Source organism: Lactuca sativa, chromosome 7 (assembly GCF_002870075.4).
Source record: "Lactuca sativa cultivar Salinas chromosome 7, Lsat_Salinas_v11, whole genome shotgun sequence".
NCBI classification, from domain to species: Eukaryota; Viridiplantae; Streptophyta; class Magnoliopsida; order Asterales; family Asteraceae; genus Lactuca; species Lactuca sativa.
Window position 1 is genome coordinate 94,587,368 of NC_056629.2, and position 6,254 is coordinate 94,593,621.

The following is a 6,254-nucleotide window of genomic DNA, read 5'->3' on the forward strand; positions in this document are numbered from 1 at the left end:
GATCAAAAGAGACTAATTAAATTATAGGGACTAATATTGCAATTATCTAATGCTTGCAATGTTAGGCATATGGATCCCTTGAAAGAGATGGACGAAATTCTATGTGTAGCTTACATAGAATTTTTCCGAAGGGGGATTTCGGAAGGATCTAATGGGTTTATTAAAGCTAAACAAAGAATGAGAGTTCCAGTCAGAAACCCTAGCAACTCAGCTATATAAGGAACCCGTATGACTCCTTAAATCGGTCACTTGATGCCAAGAGGAACCCTAGATGAATTTTAGAGCCTTCCCACCTCTCTCATAATCCTCCATTGCTACTTGGTGTTTGTGATCCAATTGAGGTGCAACATTTGAGGCACTAAGATCTTGAAGGTCAAGATTAAGCAAGCTACAAGAAACGTTATTCATCTAACTTTGTATTAATTGACAATTTCGAAATACTGTAAGCTAGTTAGGGTTCAGGCTTTGGATGATTAGTATTGCATTTATAATTTGAGAAAAACCTAGATCCAAAGCATTAGGGTTGGACGTACACCATAGGAATGTTGTAGTGCTCAAAACCCATCAGTGGTATCAGAGCTTATGGTGTTTTTCTATTATATTTGATGCACTAATGAATTATTCAACGCAAAAGAAAAATTGTTTTTTAGTTCTGCCTTATGAACACAATATGGTCATAATAGACCACGACTTGTTGGTTCTCCACGACGTGTAAATGGCATTACACGTCGTGGAGACAAGTCAGAGAGCATATTTTCAGGAATTTGGCTTAAATTAGGTTGGGATAATTACCATAAGTTATTTTACTAATTAAAAATTCGAATTTTTCATATGGTAATTGATATCCTAATCAAATTAAAAGATAATAGTCAGATTTTAAGATAATTACAAGTTTTGTGAAAAATTAATTATTTGTGAAATTTTATTTGTATTTATCTTACCAGTTAGAGATGGATTAGGTCAAATTTCGATAAATATAAAATTATATGATTATTTTAATTATCTTAAATTTGATATAGAAGTTTTGAAAAGTTTCAAAACTTGCCCTCAAGTTTTGGAATTTAAAATTTGATTAAAAAGTTTTACTTTTGAAATATTAAATTCTAAAACCTTAGTGTTTTAAAAGTTTAAAATACAATCCTTATACTTATATAATATTAAAAGTTTATTACTTATATATATATATATATATATATATATATATATATATATATATATATATATATATATATATATATATATATATATATATATAGGTGCACACAAAAACCGGATCCACGAAATGAAACCGATCCGATCCGAAAACCGGTTTCGGTCAAAACCGGTTTTGACCAAACCGGATCGAATTCAAACCGGTTTGACTTTACGGACTCAAAATCGGATTTAGCCCCAGATCACAAACCGGATTCAACAAAAACCGGTTCTTAAACCGTCGAAAAATCTGGTAAAAGCTTAAAAAATCCGGATCAAACCGGTTTCAAATCGGATTCGGATTCTTGACCAGATTCGGATCGGATTTTGACCGGATTCGGATCGGATTTTACCGGATCGGATTGTTGACCGGATCGGATTCGACCGGATCGGATTGTTGACCGGATCGGATCGGATCGGATCCTGGGTTTGTGCATCTATATATATATATATATATATATATATATATATATATATATATATATATATATAAGATTAGTCAGTCTTACCGTTAGTATGCCTCATTTACGAAGCCGATCTATAAGGGGGTATAAGGAAACTGCCTATAAAATGGCAGTTGAATGGGTGTCCATTCTCACCCACCGCTTTCTTGATTGGTGGATGGTCGTTAGCCGAACGGTTAGGATAAGACATTTAAGTCCTCATTAATAAGTATAATGATTATAATAAAGTAACTAAGTCTTTTTACAAATTCTCAATCGTAGTTACTTTAGGAAAAATGTGAAAATGATGTTATTCCATGAAATTGCACTTTGCACCTTGCCAAGTTATTAGTGGAGCATGTGTGATTAACTGGCACACTAAGTTGGACTAACAAGGGTGGAAAAGGGTAGCTCAATGTTTATCAAATATCAATGGAGTGTGTGTGGTTAACTGGCACATTGATTAGGTGATAAATGACATCAAGAGTACCGAGCAAATTTGCATGCTTATTCACACCTTGTTTGTGATCCTCGGTATCCTAATCACAAATTTAAAGGGCATATTCGAGACTGAAACATGACATTGAAAAGTTCAATGAATCTCAAAGAATCTAGGAATTTCAATTCTTTTAAAACCTAATGTTAATTTTGGTTTTTCATGGTGGAAATTGGTAAATCGTCATTTACATACCTTCAAATATTTTGCAATTGGATTACTACATCCCTCTTCCGAATTGTAGAATATTGTGTTAGGTCCTAGCCTTAATATTTCATTTGGGTGTTATATTAAGGATTCTTATCTAATCTAAACTTTGTCTCTTTTCTTTTTTCAGATAGCAGGATCAAACTCCTCCCACGCCAACTCCTCGAACCCACTTTCTCTCTTGGGCATTTGTAGGAGGGTCACATTTGATGGATCCAACTTTAATGATTGGATTCGCAACATTTGGATGGCCCTAAGGTACGAGGACAAGGAAGAGATTCTCGAAAAATAACTTGTCGAGATCAACAAAACTACTGCTAATATCGAAGAAATCACCGAGTACAAGGCTCGATGCAAAGAGGCAACAAAGGTGCCGTGCATCATGGTAGCCACTATGACTCTCGGGCTTCAAAATTTCTATGAGGACTGTTGGCCTCATGACATGCACCAAGATTTGATGCAAAAGTACAATCAAAGTGCACGTAAAGAGAGGTACGAGATAGTTGCCTCATTAATAACAACCAAAATGTACTTGGATGAAGAGTTGGCCATTGATATTATCCTCCACTCTTTACCGCCATCTTATGAACATTTCAAAATGATTTATCATATGAACAATGATGAGGTGACCTTGAGAAAACTTCAAGGGTTGTTAAGAGCTGCTGAAACCCGCTTGAAAGGCATAGCTATCGCATCAACTCTTACTGCTACTGCCCCTGTCTTGGCAATTGGACAAGGGAATGGGAAGAAGAGGAAAGCTCCTTCTAAGATCAACAAGGGAAAGTCCCATGATGGTTCTTCTTTAAGTGGAACAAAAGGTGGTTATGCTGCTCCTTCATCTAATCCGAAAGATGTAGGTGCTTCTACTGTCACGATAAAGGGCATTGGAAATGAAGCCGCCCGAAGTACCTGCAAGATATTAAGGATGGGAAGATAAAGCCCACCTTCGCAATTTAGGGTTTAAGAAGTGAAGCTTGCTCACAACAAATTCTTCTATATAACCTTGCAACACCCTGTCCAAGGAAATTCACATTACAAAGTTATTCACACTCATACTTTCATACATCGAGATTCAAGTCTAAACGACCACGTATAAGCCCAAAACTCGATCCAATGAGCTAAGTCTACTCATATTTGGGCCTAAGCCCAAGTCTTCTCGGCCTAAAGCCCCTAATTGGGCCAAGACACTCTTATAGGGCCGGGAAATTTATTCTTAGATCCTAATGGGCCGGAACTCCCTATTAAGCAGTTGTTGGGTTTATGAGAGTTACGTCATTGGGCCTAATGCTTTTGTCTATATTATATATCTGGTTTGGGCCTTTCCAACCGTGGATTATTATTAGGTTCAACTTGTATATACTGCATGCATGTATAGCCTTAGAGAAGATCGCTTTAATTAATTGCTGCATTGTAACCCTTGACACCTCTACAGTCGAAGTTCTTAATCGAGCACTTTTGAGGTGTTGATTATTAAGCATTCGACATCGTTTGATCCATTCTTGTGTTCTTTGCTTCATTTTTATTAATTATCTGTTTAGAATCTATCGATCATATTAGCATATTATTCTCATCAATTGGTATCAGAGCTGGAGACTGTGTAATTAATACGCATCTCTTCTGTTTGAAGAATCCTTTAGGGTTTCCGCTTTTATCGAATATATAGAATCCATCTTCTTCTAGTCGATGGTGTCTCTTGTGTTTGATAAAAACCTAAGTGCAACTTTACAAGTCTGATTCTAGCAGATATTAGAAGAAGCACATCATGTCTCATGTCGACTCTCAATCCAATCCTATCAACATCTCCAACAGCATTGGATCCACTACTAGGATTCCCATTCTCTATACTTAAGATTATGAAGTGTGGACGCACCACTTCGAAGACTATGTCATTGGATCTGAAGATAATGGCTATCTTATCTGGGAGGCGATAACATTGGGTCCGTTTGTTCACTCTGGAACGAATAGAAATATCAAGACTCAAAAGGAGTACAATCAACTCTTGATAGACATAGAAAAGAACCCTCAAGATGAGAAAGACAAGGTGCTATGTAATGTTAAAGCGATGAGGATGATCAGATTCGCTTTGCAAGCTGACACCTTTCGTCTAGTAAGCCCTTACACCACTGCAAAAGAAATATGGGATAGGCTAAAAGAATTATATTCTACTGATGAGGATCTAGAACACTCAATTCAAACTCTGTTGCTCTCTGAGTTCGGTGCTTTCGAAAAAAAACCTAAGGAGAAACTCATTCAAGCATTCGATCGATTCAACCACTTGCTTAGCAAGATGATCAAGCATGGAATTGGAAGGGAAGTGATAAAAAAAAGTTACATTTATGAATAGGTTAAGACCCGAATGGATGGTTGTGGTCTCAACTGTGAAGGCAGAGGAGCAATTTAAAAGTTATCGCTGGCAAAGTTGGTAGGAATTCTCAAATATCATGAAAGTGTGGTGTCAAAGGAAGCGAAGGTAGTTTCAGGTGTGGGGTCCTTGGCTCTTCTTTCTAAGTGAAAGAGCGTGGTAGAAGAAGAAGAAGAACCAGATATGTCAGAATACGATCTGACCAATGAAGAATATGCGATGTTGGTTACAAACCCAAAGAAGTTTGCTCGGAAGAAGTTTCCTGTCAACAAAAATCGAAACGGGAAACGAAGCCACAGTTCAAAAAAGGCAAAAGTAGAAACAAAGAACACTTCTCAAAAGGAAGACAAAAAGAAGGAAATCAAGCTTGTAGGAGACTCTAGGTACGATTGCAACTACTGTCATGGCAAGAACCACTTTGCCAAGGATTGCATGCTAAGAAAAATGGTTGAGAAGAAGGATGGTGAAGATGACGAAGCTTATCACATGCGTAAGATGGAGGAGATAAAGAAGAAGAAAGCAACTAACAGTCCTATGAATGCTCTAATTGTGCAGGAGAACGTTGATAATGATGAGTTCGGTGGAGTGGAGGTCTGGTCTACAGACTCTGAAGATGAAGAGGCATGTGGACCTATGCATGGAAGAGCATTTATGGTGAAAGAAGACCTTACTGATTCAATTGGAAGATGCTTGATGGTGACAGCTGGAGTGTCAAGGATGAGGGGATATACAACTGAAGGTGAGCATGATGCTGCGAGGCTGATGGAAGACAAATGCTTCGCTGTCAAGCCTATGAGTGAAAGGATTAATGACTGCGATCAGTTGATCGAGAAGGTACAATCCATCCTTGAGTCACATAAAATACCAGTTACAAACTATGAAAAATAATTAAAAGAATTAAAATTAAAGTTTTCTAAATTAAGTGGAAGTCTAATGCAAACAAGCCTAGCAAATACTAACCTAAATGATCAACTCATCAGGGTGACTTCCAAGAGTGAGGGGAGAAGGATGTGGATAGAGCTGAAGGAAACATAGTTAGTTAGGGCTAGGGATGAACTTATTTATTTGCATGTGACAATTTGATGTTTTTGAAACAAAGGAATGTTTTTTGTTTAATAGCTAAACGTCTATACACAAACATCACTCAGTTTCATTTCGATTGTGAGATTAGTAGGAAGATTCATAAAATGATTTTGCCCTTTCTTGAATTTAAGGAAGATGAAGTCATTGCTGAATGTAAAACCATTGTGTCATCAGATGAGGTTTTAGAAACCTACAAATATGGACTAGAAAACATTGAGACCTTTATTGAATTCAAAGAACACGAATGCATGCTTAGGAATTTACTGGACGAAAATGACAATTTAAAAATCAAGACCGAGACCACACAAAAGTTTGACTCATCAAATGCCAAATTAAGTTCAGAACATAAAATTAATTTAGAAAGCACTTCTGAATTCGATGATGACAGTGAGATGAACGAAATCTTAGTAGAAGACGAGGTCGATTGTTCAAAATTTCTTAAGAGCGAACCTGAGTTAGCGAAACCACTCAT